Here is a 13,291-nt window from a genome sequence, read left to right as displayed (position 1 = left end):
AACATTTTTTTTGTTTTTCAAGCTGATTAATTGCAAACTTAATGCCTTTTTATAAAGTTACATTAACACTTAAACAATTTAATACTCTTGGTTCTGCAAAATAATATCCAAATTTCATTAGAAGTTAAGCATATCTCATCACTGTGGCTATTGAAATTGCAATTCTGATTTATATTTAGCATAGTGGAAAATCAGGGATGCACCGAATGTTTTATGAAAGGACTCCCCATGAGGGTGAACATACAGCACTATATAGCTTATGTGTACGTATACACATGCTGTCCACACATTCTCAGTCACACGTACAGGGAAATGTTAGATTACACATGAGTAAGCACATGGCAAGCAGAAGTCAGAATATATGTTTTGGTCTCCTAAGTCATCGATTCAGACTCAGTGCTTGTTTTGCATCTGCTCCCTCATCCCCCTCGCTGCAGGCAGGCATGGTTGTATGTTAGTAAGGTCAGCAGAAACAGCTGAAATAGTCCACTTCTCAGGGCTCTGCATGCTCTCTTGTTTTTAACCAACAGTTTACAGGTTGGTCAGTGTGACAGCTCTGCTATAACAACCGATTTGATCTGAAACTACTGCTCTATTTCAAAAATCACACTCTTACACTACTGCTAATATGAAGGTTTCACATCACAGTAGAAATGTACTCCTTTAACTAACTTCTATGGTCCTGTTCACAGTGTTAATTTCACAATATGTAGACATGGTTTACAGACTTAAAAAAGACTAAGATGATGTAAATCACTGCAGTATAGCTGTGATATATTTCTTACATTAATATGTGAGCCGGCAGAAAATAAAAGAGTCGTGTTTTCAATGGATCATTGGCCCTGTTAACATTTAGCATAAAGGCTGTTCCACCATTGCTTTGACCACTTTCTGTACTGTATGACTGCAAACAATAGCCTTTTACTAGAAAGCTCTCCTCCTCTCCTATGACAGGCTTTTATGGCATGACAGTTGCACTATACCTCCGCAATTACTTTTCAATTAGTGCGATGAACATTTCCAACACTGCGGCGCAATTATTTTATAGCCCAGTGTCTTAGCCCATTAATGGTGCTACCAACAGCACAGGAAGTGATAAACCATCTGGCCAGGCTCCCAAAGAGATAGAGCACACTTAATGGAGTGAAAAAGTAAAAGCAATTAATGTCACATTAATATAATGATAATAATGCCTTCCCTTACAGCTCTGGCAGGCAGAGCAGGGGACTGGGACAGGGCTTTCATAAGCGCTGCTAAGCTGAGAGGAGAGGAGCTCTGCTGGGACTGCACAGCCCCCCAAACAGCCTGCAGGATGGGGAAAACAAGCTCACTGCTCCTGCAGCTGTAATGAGAATGGAAACATTGCTCCAGCTGGGGAGAAAAGAAGTCTGAATGGAGGGTCAATCAGAAAGGGGACAAGTTGTCAAAGCTGCCGGACAATTAGTGTGTGTTCATCTGAGTTTTGAAAATGGGTGGTGGGATACACAATATGTCTCTGTGAATATTCCTGCTGTCAATTTGACTGCTCATATCTGTCAAAGATGACACTGCCTTGTGGTGTCAAGGCAAAGTCTGCCATATATACGTAAATACATAGTTTGGTGCATGTCAGCACCTGTGCCTGCAGATGTATGTGTGTATAGATGGGCTATAGGTGCATAGCTAAGCGAGAAAGTGTGTGTGTGTGTGGGTATGCCTGCATGTGCACATGCTCAGAAACGTTGTTTGTTTCATTGTATTTGAGTCTGTGTGTGTGTGTGTGTGTGTGTGTGTGTGTGTGTGTGTGTGTGTGTGTGTGTGTGTGTGTGTGTGTGTGTGTGTGTGTGTGTGTGGCAGCGCCTGTCTCAGGAGTAGCTCCCCTGTCCTATCTCCTGACCCCTCTGTGTTCCCGCCGCCCTGCTCTGTTTGTGTTAATTCCTCTACATCTCCAGGGTGGCTTACATTAGAATATCTTAACCACTGGGCTGCATTAGCATAGTGTGATGGATGCCGCTGAATCTCCATGCCAGATAATGTCCACATTTTGCATTTTAAACTAAGCTACGCTATGGACGTGCTATCCATTTTCACAGGGGGAAATTAGGTCCTGGTGGGAGAGCGCCTGGCACTCTGTCATCCCAAGCAAAGCTCCCTGCCCAGGTTTTATGACACCTCTGGGGCACCATACAGAGACAGGTTGAGGGTCATTGTCTAGCACTGGTCAGCTGTGATGTCACATAAACACTTAGTAAACTTGGGTGTCAGTTTACTCCCCTTGTTTTTAAAAGCTCTCCAAAGTTGGGGATGGAGCGCTGGTGCAGGTTCCTCCTGCAATATTCATGTGTGCCTGTGTGTCCACCTGTCCGCCAGTCTTTCTGCAACACAAGCTGTATTTCCTCTCATGGAGTTACTTTCAAGTGAAGCGTGATAAATCATGCATAATTTCCATTTTAATCCGTATAGTCCAGCAGACGACTTGTGTGCATATGTCTCAGTGCAGCCAGACTCGGCTGTGAGAGAGTGTTGATTTCCGTTACAAGGCTGTCGCAGCCCCCGGCAGCTGATCAATAGGAATAAATCAGTGGGCTCCTTTATGTGACATGAGATAGTTGTACATTTATAAGCCTCTTTATGAGATAAGATCTCAACACTTGAGCTTGCGTCATACACAATGACACACAATTGCATGCAGAGTCGGGTCCGGGATGCTTATTGAGCAACTGAATAACAGCATGTCTGTATACTTTGCCTGAGGAGGGATGTTCCTCCATAGATATCCACATGCAGGTTATTATTTCTTATTCTTATTGAAAGTGATAACAGTACTCAGATGGGGTGTTACATTGTGCCAGCCTTTAAATCTGATAGTGTAGTAAAGAAACAAATAGAATAGGAATATTGCTGTGTATGTACCGTGTTACAGTAAAAGAAGTGAAAGGTATGCAGTACATAAACATATCTGGAGAATCATAGGCTCATTGATTAGTCGTCTCCTTGCTTTCGCTTCACACAAGCATGAAAGGCATTGCTGTGCAGCCTAGTAATTCTGTAATGTTCTGCTAATTACGTTTGACTAATTATGATTCTTTTATGTGGCAATATAAGCTGGGAGTTTCCCCCCTTATTACAATATAGGTCCCAGTTCTGCTTCATTGATCATGATTTGATACCAAGGCCTCCGTTTTCTGTTTATTTTCTAATTAAATATTAGCTTTAACCACTTTGGGGGGAGATAATTAAACTATTACACCTTCCCCACCCCCCCACCCATTGACCGCTCCAGAATGTGATCAAGTGAGACTCAAGCTTTAATTAGATGCTTGGACATTAGTGGGTTTTTTTTTTCTTTTTTTTTCAGGTTAGGAAAACCAGGCAGGATGCTTTCAACACCAAGCACATTGACTGAGCTCAAATTACATCCGCCTTTAAGTAGCGGATTGATTGGGGAAGGAGAGGCTGTCTTTACGAGCTAAGTGTTTCTGAATAGAGCGGCAGCACATACCTCCTCTTCTGTCCTTTCACATGGCCCATAAAGAGAGCTCCCCTGGAATGGAGTGTGGAGTATGTGAAAAACAGGAGGGATAATTTAACAACACACGTGTAGATGGAAAGGAGGGGGCCCGGGTGCACCGTGGCAAAGACAGGATGTCTCAACAGAGAGGAAGAGAGGAGTGCACGGGGAAAGGTGTGTGTGTGTGTGTGTGTGTGTGTGTGTGTGTGTGTGTGTGTGTGCGTGTGTGTGTGTGTGCATGCGCGAGGGGGGGGGGCTGGAGGTGGAAAGCAAAGTGCCACTGCGCTCTCTTTCTATTTCTCCACAGATGATGGATAGCAACAGTGGGGAGAACAAAACCAAGCATTCCTCATGCTGTCACCACAATGAAACAGGGACATAACAGGATTTGGTCACAATGCGAGCGGAGCACTTCAGAGAGATGCCAGGCCATCATGCCACTTCTACTGGAAGTCAAAGACTCCATCCATCACGTATAACGTCCCCTTAGCATTTGACTGGAGCTGGCGCTGCTGTCTTCCCTGGGACTTCCCAGTCTAACCCACGAGCTTGTGTGATGAATTTATTGCACTGGCCATTGTTTTGCTGTTGTTGTTGTTCTGTTGAGGAGAGGGCTGAGAGTGAGGGTGTGGAGCATTTAATGTAATAATGCATTCAAAGAGAAAGCATATTTTGTTATTTCTTTATGTTGGTATTAAGAAATTGTTTGACTTTTTCAGTGATGGAAAGTAACTAAGTACATTTACTTCAGTGCTGTACTTAAAGATTTTGAGGTACTTGACTATTTCTGTTTTATGCTACTCATACTTCCACTTCACAACATATTGCAGGCTGCTGTCTGCTTTTATTTGACAGTCAGTTTACTACACACCTTCTACATAATAATAATAATAATAATAATAATAATAATAATAATAATAATAATAATAATAATAATAATATGATAAGCTTTTACAATAAAACACATTGTTAAAGGTTAACCTTCCAACCTTCTTGGGTCACATTTAGGTTGTCTATGAGTTGTCTCACATTGTTTCATTTCAAATGACCAGTACTTTTACTTGAATAGTTTGACTACATTTTGCTGCTAATACTTATGTATTTGCACGACTGGACATTGTGGAAAATGCGCTTATTTGGTTTCTGGTGGAGAGTTAGATAAGAAGCTCAATACCAATTTTACGTCTGTCCATTAAATATGTGGCTGCAGCTAACAGCTGGTTAGCTTAGACTGGAAACAGGGGCTAGCCTGGATCTGCCCGAAGGGGAAACAATGCACCTACCAGCTCTACATTAAAGCTCACTTATTAAAGTGTTTTTCATTTATTTAATCTGCACAAAAACCAAGGTGTCGAGATATTTGCTATTTTATAAGAAGTTGCACATATGCTAAAGTGTATACAATAAAGTGTCCTCCTGCTTAATACTTTTTTTATTGATGTCCAAAATAGAAAGTATAAATGTGAGTTCTAAATGCAGCCTCTCCATTCAACTTATTCAGCTTATTTCATGTGTTGTATTTGTCCTCTTTATTGATGGGTTTAGTCTACATCCACGGAGCGCAGTGCTAGCAGGTGTTTCCATGTGTCCGCAGCTAACAGATCAGCTCTATCTATAGTTGTGGGCTGTGCTCCTGTCTGTAACGTGAAGCCCCCCAGTCACACTACACAAAACCAGGACTAAGGGGGAGGACAGCATTTACAATCAGGCTGAACATTTGGCACCAGGTGATAAACATGATTGTGTAATGCTCCTGTATGTGATAATGTGAATATTGTGCTGTGAGGAGCGGTGGGGGCGTTTGGAGGGGGGGTGACTAGAAAATGAGGGATTGGAGGAGGGGAGCGTTGAAGGGGGAGTTGCATTCTCAAAATTAAAAGTTGTAGCCTATTAGTCTGTGTTTGGTAGCTGAGCACGCGCCCATGCCTAACACGGCTGCTAATAGGAAAAGATGTGTGGAAGTGTATGATTTATGGTTGCACGCAGGCAGGGGTGGAATAATTTGGTGCAGAACGGGTACTTACTGAACGGCAACAACTCGGCTACTTATCCGTACTTTCTGGTGATAAATTAGCTCTTGTTTAAAGTAGCCGGAGACCCATTTTTCATTTTGATTACTACACTTGATATCTCTTTCTTTCTTACTCTCTCTTTGTCAGCAGCGGTTCTTAGCATTTTTTGTGTATGGTTTGGTGTATGGTTTATGTGTTTGTGTGTATTCAGCCCAGCCGCTGGTCCTTAACCCCTCAGTGACTGGACACCGCAGCACCCTTCCATGTAAAAACAAGGTAACGCTATTAATTGTGAGGAGACCCAATATGGCCAGAGTGACAAGGCTTTTCTCATTGACCGTGAGCTGTCCTGCTGCCAGCTGGATGCAGGGCTCCTGTCAATCAGCGACCGACCCCTGCCGGGACCTTTCCCTGCTCAGACAAGGTTCCCATTGATCCCTCCGTCGCCCCTCTGACAGGAAGCAGCCTCAGTGGGGGAAATAAGCAGGTGAAATATTAAGTTATAAGTCAGCTTCCAATCAATAAACAGAGCCAGGAGCTGGGAGGGGCAGGCTAAGTCCCCAAAGTGGGAGCTCCACTAGCCGGGGGGTAATGCGATTGAGGTCTGTGGATCACCCCAAAGACCTGCAGGCAGAGCCGAAATCATCTCTCCGCTCCCTGACTGAGGCCATCACACTGAGTCCTCTGCCAAGTCCTGCAGCGCTAGCTGGCACCCGCTCTTATTGTCCTCTGTTTGGCACTGCTGCCCATGCCAGTGCCCAGGCAGAGCTGGACACTCTACAGACGGCATAAATAAAACATATGAGAGCTGTAATGAGAAAAGAGCCGCAGGGCCAACAGAACCAGAGAGCAGTGTCCGTTGATATACACAGATAGACAGCTCAAAAGGAGTCCGCTGCAATCACAGTTGTGACAGAGGGTTGTGGAGCCAACAGCTCCACCTTTAGCTCTCTCTGAGAGCTGCAGTGTGACATTGATCACACGTCTGCATGTGTCTCAAGTCCATTGTCCTGAGTAGTTTGTTTGAATCGGTGAGTCTCTGGCCCTGAGGTTGGATAGTTTGGCAGGTGTCAGCGGTTATCTCGGCCTGTCTTCTGTGGACAGGACGACTGAGGAGGTGGTGCCGAGCCCCTGTCAGCCCCCTCCCTGTTAAGCCCAGAGGGGGCAGGGGCGTGGGGGCAGAAGGGCAACTCGGAGAGGGCCTTTTCTCCTGCAGGGCAGCATCTCCGGGGCCTGCTCCTCCAGCCCCCTCTTCACCCCCCCACATGCTCATGCTGCTGACTGACAGCTATCTTCCAGCTGCGGGACATGCACCCCAGCAACCCACCGCTGATAAAATGTTAATGTAATTAACAGATAATGGCTGTTGTTTTTAGCTGTCAATACTCGGACTGGGAAGGGATAAAGGATTGGAGCTGCACAAAGTCACATTCAGATATCTGCCAGCCATTGTAGAATTCAATTATTTCGGCAATACTACCCCCACCTGTCTTCAGCTTCTAACCTCCACACCACCATCACAGGCCGCCTCCACCTGCCTTTATTGCATAGAAGCACGCATCTGATGGTTTTCGTGTGATATTGACAGCGTTTCCTCCAGCCTGCTGTTTTCAGCCCGCTGTGGAGCTAAGACAGGCCTGCTCTCTGGCCGGCCATGGTGAACTTTTTCATATTCAGCCATTTCTTTTGCTGCTTGTGGCTTTTAGATCATAAATCATGTGACTGAGGCAGGCAGCCACAGGGCTCCTCTCACCTCGGACAGCGCGTCGGACACAGACGAACCCAGCCAGCCAGCCAGCCAGCCACAAGACAAATGTATTTATATTTGTAACCAAAAACATGACGCCTATCAGGACATGGCCAGCGCTGCTTTGGACATCGGCTGCCTGACTATTCTGGTATTTTAATAAGTATCAAGCCCAAACAAGATTAGGCACTTCCAGTTTACGAAATGTCAGTGAAGGCAGCACTATCACTCATAATAAATGGGCTTATGCAAACACTGGGGTTTTTGCCATGCATAAGAGCTTGTTTGGTGTGCACCACGGTGATGCTGTATGCTGATATGCAATTATTCTAAAGAGTATCAAAGTTCAGGTGTGAGTCTACCATCTTGTTGTAGCAGTGGGGGGAGGTTCTGAGCAGCTACAGATTACCACAGGAATATTCCATGAATAAAGAGAAAAAAACTTGGGATGATAAGGGGGAGCCTGAGAGTATGATAAAATACATTCCATAATGGATGATTCTCTGTGTATTCATATTTTGTTTTTGGTCCGGCTTCATAGCTGATATGAGTGATAATTCTGTAGCCCTACCCTCAGCTGCATTTAGTCTTAACGACGTCAGACTGGAACTTTGATCAGTCCATCTCAAGTGTTTGTGCTCCTGCTCCCTAATTAACCCAGTTTGTATGTGCTAATGACACCTAATTATCATTTGTGTAACAAGATTGCTCTCATTGCCATAATGAGAAAAACTCCTTCAAATGTTGCGCTGCTTACAAGCGGCTTTCTGCTGTTATTAGCAGAGTGTTTATGCAATCACATCTAATTGAAGTGTTAATTAAATCAGGAACACCATTTTGCTAAACAAAGACGCTAAGTAGTGGGAGTTGTGCTAAAGCTTAAACGCCCTCTTCCCCACCAACCGTCACTGTGAGTACCCTTCAAACCACAACACCCCCCACAGCACACACCACCCCGGCCAGCAGCATCCACACCAGAGGAAGAGGAGCCAATCAGAGCGGATTGGTGCTTTGACTGGCTGCTGAAGTCAGGCCCCTCACTCCAACTGCTTCAGTGTTAATTGCCAAGACCAAGAAGGTGGGAGGGCCGCTGGCTCTTGACCTTGTCCACCTGTCAATATCCACACAACTGTGGACGAGGGCGATCTCAGGTGACCAGATACACACAGGACAAAAGGAATTATCAGTAGTCAGCAGGCAGAGAGACGGCACACATCACAGGACTCTCTAGTATGTGTGTAGTAGGCAAAGATTGACAGGCTTGTTTTTTTTCTTGGATAATGTTTGTGCAGTATTTAATTTTATCATAAGACGTATTATGACTTTATTGCTCTGAGAGAAGCTGAACACACTTGTGTTTGTAGGCTGAGCAGGAACTTGAGTCTCACTTTGTTTCCAGTGTGGGATCCTCACATGAGAACACTGATGCCTGCTTCTGTCAAACGGTTGCTGAAGTCAGAGTGAGACAGATTATGGGTTATGAATTTATATGATACATTATCATATTATAAATGTTTTGAGTCATTATAAAAAGCCTTTTCCTGCTAAAGAGCTGATGAAGATGAAATAATCTGTGTTTTTGAGAGACTGACTGATGGATTTGAAACCTTCCTCCAAAGGGAGAATGTCTTTATTTGCAGGTTAAGAGAGACAAAGTGTGAATAGAGGGACTGACGTTAAATGCAGAAATTACTTTGCAGACACAGATTTTGTGTTTGGAAAAATCAGTTTATAAGAGCTGAAGACTATAAATAAGTTTCATTTCAATTTTAAATATGTTAAGCTAAGTAACATCTTAGCCTGGTTGGAGATAATGCACACATTTTAAAAACTATTATCCATCCATCCATCCATTTTGTATGCCGCTTATCCCTTTTCGGGGTCGCGGGGGGGCTAGAGCCTATCTCAGCTGTCAACGGGCGGCAGGCGGGGTACACCCTGGACTGGTCACCAGCCGATCGCAGGGCAACATATATATACACAAACAGCCATTCACGCTCACACTCACACCTAGAGTCACCAATTAACCTAATGAGCATTTTTTTGGTCTGTGGGAGGAAGCCGGAGTACCCGGAGAGAACCCACGCATGCACGGGAAGAACATGCAAACTTCACACAGAAAGGCCCGACCCGGGAATCGAACCAGCGATCTTCTTCTTCTTCTGCAGCCCTAAACTATTATTTTGTATCTTAATTTTGTTTTCTAAAAATTATCCAAAATGATCAGCAGCCTATACAGTGACAAGTCTATCTTCATCGGCTGATTCCACCACCTATAATATATAGCTTTTGTAATATACAGCTTTGTAATAGACATGTATGTTCCTGTAGCCCCTTGACATTATGCATACTCAAAATATCAAGAAGGTGTTGCTGCAAATTGAACTGATGTATAAATATATATAAAATTGTGTCAAAATGTTAAAGGAATAAACCTACAAAAGAAGGCTAGGTTGTCTACGGAGATTATCAACGAATGAGTTTTTCCATATCATCCTTAGTATTAAAGTATCCATATTTCACTCAAACTCTTCATTTTAACATCAGACGGTTCTCTCTTTTTTGCATTTGACTCTCTTCTTCTACAATAAATGAATGTGTTGCATTTACTTTGTTTTTCCCATTACCGCAAAAAAAAGAAAGAAAAAAAGAAATGAATAGGCACTAAAATGTTCCCCATATCACGCTGTACGTCCAGACAATATTTTAAAACGGAGTAATTCAGTAAGTGGTGGAGCTACATCCGTTGCCCGGTTTGCATACTCATCCCTGGCTCTCACATTTCTCTGCCTTGGTAGGATGATCCATTTCTCTCTTCTGTCTTTACATTCCATTCCTCCTCCTCTCAATCTCATTTCATACCCCAGTCATTACGTCTCTCCCCCTTCTCTCATCCTGCTCCTGAACGGGACCCATTGGCCCTGATTAATCTGCTGCATTTGACTTAATGAGAGGTCATTCACATATCTGATCACAGTGGCTACAGGAATCAATGATAGATGGCCACTTGGCAGAAATACTGAGGTGCTGAAAAAACCCAAGTGAATCTGTTAAGACTTTATTAGATATTCCCCCTCTGCACTGTGTACCTGAGAGTGTTGTATCACTGAGTGTAAAATATCTCTTTCCAACCTTTAAAAGGCTCTAAGATTGCTTCTTTTCATTCCTGTGGTATTATAGTCAATGCCTATAAGTCAAGTAACTCAGCTGTGTTATTTAGATTCTCAGTTCAACACTCTGGAGCTGGATAAGGTGAGTGTTGTGACTGAAACGTGTGTTTGTGTGTGTTAAAACTAGATACACAATAGGTCATTCAATAATGCTGCATTGTGATACACACATCTGGAAAGAGAGAGATATAGCAGGTATCGGCCCACACGCACGCACGCACACAGAAAAACCTTCAGTTAGGAGATTATGAATTGATTTCTTCCGCCCTATAAAGCCCATGTCTTCCTCGCTGGATGCAGTAATGTGTCCACTTGACCTTTCTTGGTGGGCTCCTTTCTGGTGAATTGACTCCTAAGTGTTTGGCCCTGGCCTTTTCAGCACCATGGGTGTCCTCCATCTGCAGTGTGGCCCGGCTGGCAGACATCAGCAGCCTGTCAGCACATCCCGCTCACTGTACAAATGCAGACGCACTCTTTCTCTCTCACACACGCATACACAAGTGTGCTGAAGTGCTGAGATGCGACAGAGAAGGCCTCAATGCAGAACGGTGTGTCCATCTTGGGCTGCATGCAGCTGCATTTTGCTCAGACTTGCAGTGTAGGCAGATGGAAAACAAGTTGTTGCATGAAAGCGCCATGTGACATTCTACTTTGTTGACCTACAGCATGTATGCAGCCTATTAAACTGTACTGCAGGTATAGTTCTACACAGCATACTAGCCTGTCAATGATCCCGTCCACTACATTATGCAGAGTGAGACACGTGTATTGGGTATTTGCTGCCACTGAATTTCCTGGTCTTTGTCCAAGTGCCATCTCAGGGCCATGGAGTGTGGTGGCAATGAGACTGGTCAGTGACACCGAGGTCCCAGGCATCTGAACTAGCATCTGTTGCAGACGGGAGCAGCACAGCGGCCGCCCTGTCCTCGCTGTTGGCCCGACACCATACCGCACTATCCACTGTCTGTCACACCCGGCGCCCTGCAAAGTTAATTGTGAACTGGAGTGGCGCGTTGGGGCCCTCTCGCTAAGCAGCCCCTAATGACAGGCAGAGAGACAGCTACACATGTTCGCTGGCTCTCCCTCTGGAGGAGGCTACAGATAGCGCTCCGGCACAGACACTGACCTGTCACAAAGCTGTCAGCAGCCAGCCTGTCAGCCATGCAGCCCAGCACGCAGCCCAGCTATCCCAGGTGCTCGGCTGACAATCTCCACACCCTGTTCTGTCGGCTGCTCTGCCAAGCCTGCTGCTGCTAAGATTCATTAAGGCTTTATTCAAAGCGGCCTTGGCCATTTCGTTATGAACACACCTAAGAGAGTGTGGGACACAAATAAACAGCACTTTTCATGCTTTGAATTGTTGTCCGGAGTCTTCCGCGCTCAACGTTGGTCAGTCATCTCGTGCTCCGGTGGTAAATTTCCAGAAAACCCTCACTGCCCTGTTCCACTCGGGCTCCCTTGTTAAGATGACTCCTGAGGTGTGCGTTTTGTGTTTATGAGGGATTCTCCTGGTAGTGCAATGGAGCTCAGCACAGACGTATGGAACACATGTGCTAATATCTCCTCATAGGAGCCCAAATGAGCCATTACAGGAGCTAATCTGACAGGCATACTGCATTCAGTTCCCCATCTGCCAGCCGCGGTGCTGAGAGCCGCAGTGTGTTCCTCCTGAGTGCAGAGCGGGATGGATGGGCCAGATGGAAAACACCCTACTTTAGAGGCAAGCCACTGACCATGGCTGCAGAAACATGCCGGGAGGAAGAGGATGGCTGAGAGTGTGGTCACACCATGGATGAATCACCTGGTGGGAGTGTGAAGTTTGGGAGAATCAACATCCAATTCAGCACTTTAGTTGTTATGTGGAATCCTTTTTCTAAAAGCTATGGTTCCGTGTCTACTTGGGTATGTTGGCCCTTCGCCTCCTCCAGGCCTTCCATGCGGTTTCTCGATTTCTTCTGCACTGTTAACCCATGGAGAGCAAGAGCAGAAAATGTGGGGGGAACAAAGGGGCAATGTAGGCTGCCGTCTACCTCTTGGGGAAGAAGACATATAACATTAATGGTATCCGTTAACATCTCCTTAACCCCAATCCCGCTTGCTTGCCGAGCACCTCCCATCCCCTTTTTTTTCCCCTGCAGCCAACCGCAACACACTCACAACCCCACCACGGTCCCCTCTACCTCCACCCCCCTCAGGCTCTGCTCCCTGGGGGCCTGTTTGTTTCCCTGCCAGGGGCACAGGCGGCGGAACACTGATGAGGTGCTCAGGCCACCGTGAAATGCGCCATAACCTGCCAGCGCAGGGGCCTGGTGAGATTGCCGTATTTACTTTTTAATCTGGCCGCCTTAATACATGCGATAAAAACTTTGTCACATTAGATGGTGACAGATGGGCCCGGAGATGTTATTACTGGTCGGGGGAGGCAGTCGGGGAGAGGATGTTGGGAGGAGAGGGTGTGGGCTGGGGAGCACAGGGAGGAGAGGGGGGTGAGAGGGAGAGAGGCAATGCCCCCAATCACGATAATTTTTCATCACCCCAATTACATTGTTGAGTGCATCTCGGCGGTGGCATGTGCACACCCAGTCCTGCTGCTGGGTAAAGAGCGAGGCAGAGAGACATAAATAAAGATAAAATGAGGTGCCCTAGGTCTTCTATCCCGCTGACTACTCCTCTGCCATCTCTCCAAACTGATGGAGGCCCCGTTTAAATGAAGGCTAAATCTTATTTAGATAAGAGAACTGAACTGCTGCCCGGGACGAGAGCATCATTGTTTGTTACTGATGGCTGGAGAGGAAGAGAGGAGGAGGAGGGGTGAGCTCGGGAAAAGTGGCAGCTCTTTGCATGTTCTTATGCTATAAGAGAGATTGAATGT

Source organism: Chaetodon trifascialis, chromosome 14 (assembly GCF_039877785.1).
Source record: "Chaetodon trifascialis isolate fChaTrf1 chromosome 14, fChaTrf1.hap1, whole genome shotgun sequence".
NCBI lineage: Eukaryota > Metazoa > Chordata > Actinopteri > Chaetodontiformes > Chaetodontidae > Chaetodon > Chaetodon trifascialis.
This window is presented reverse-complemented; position numbering follows the sequence as displayed.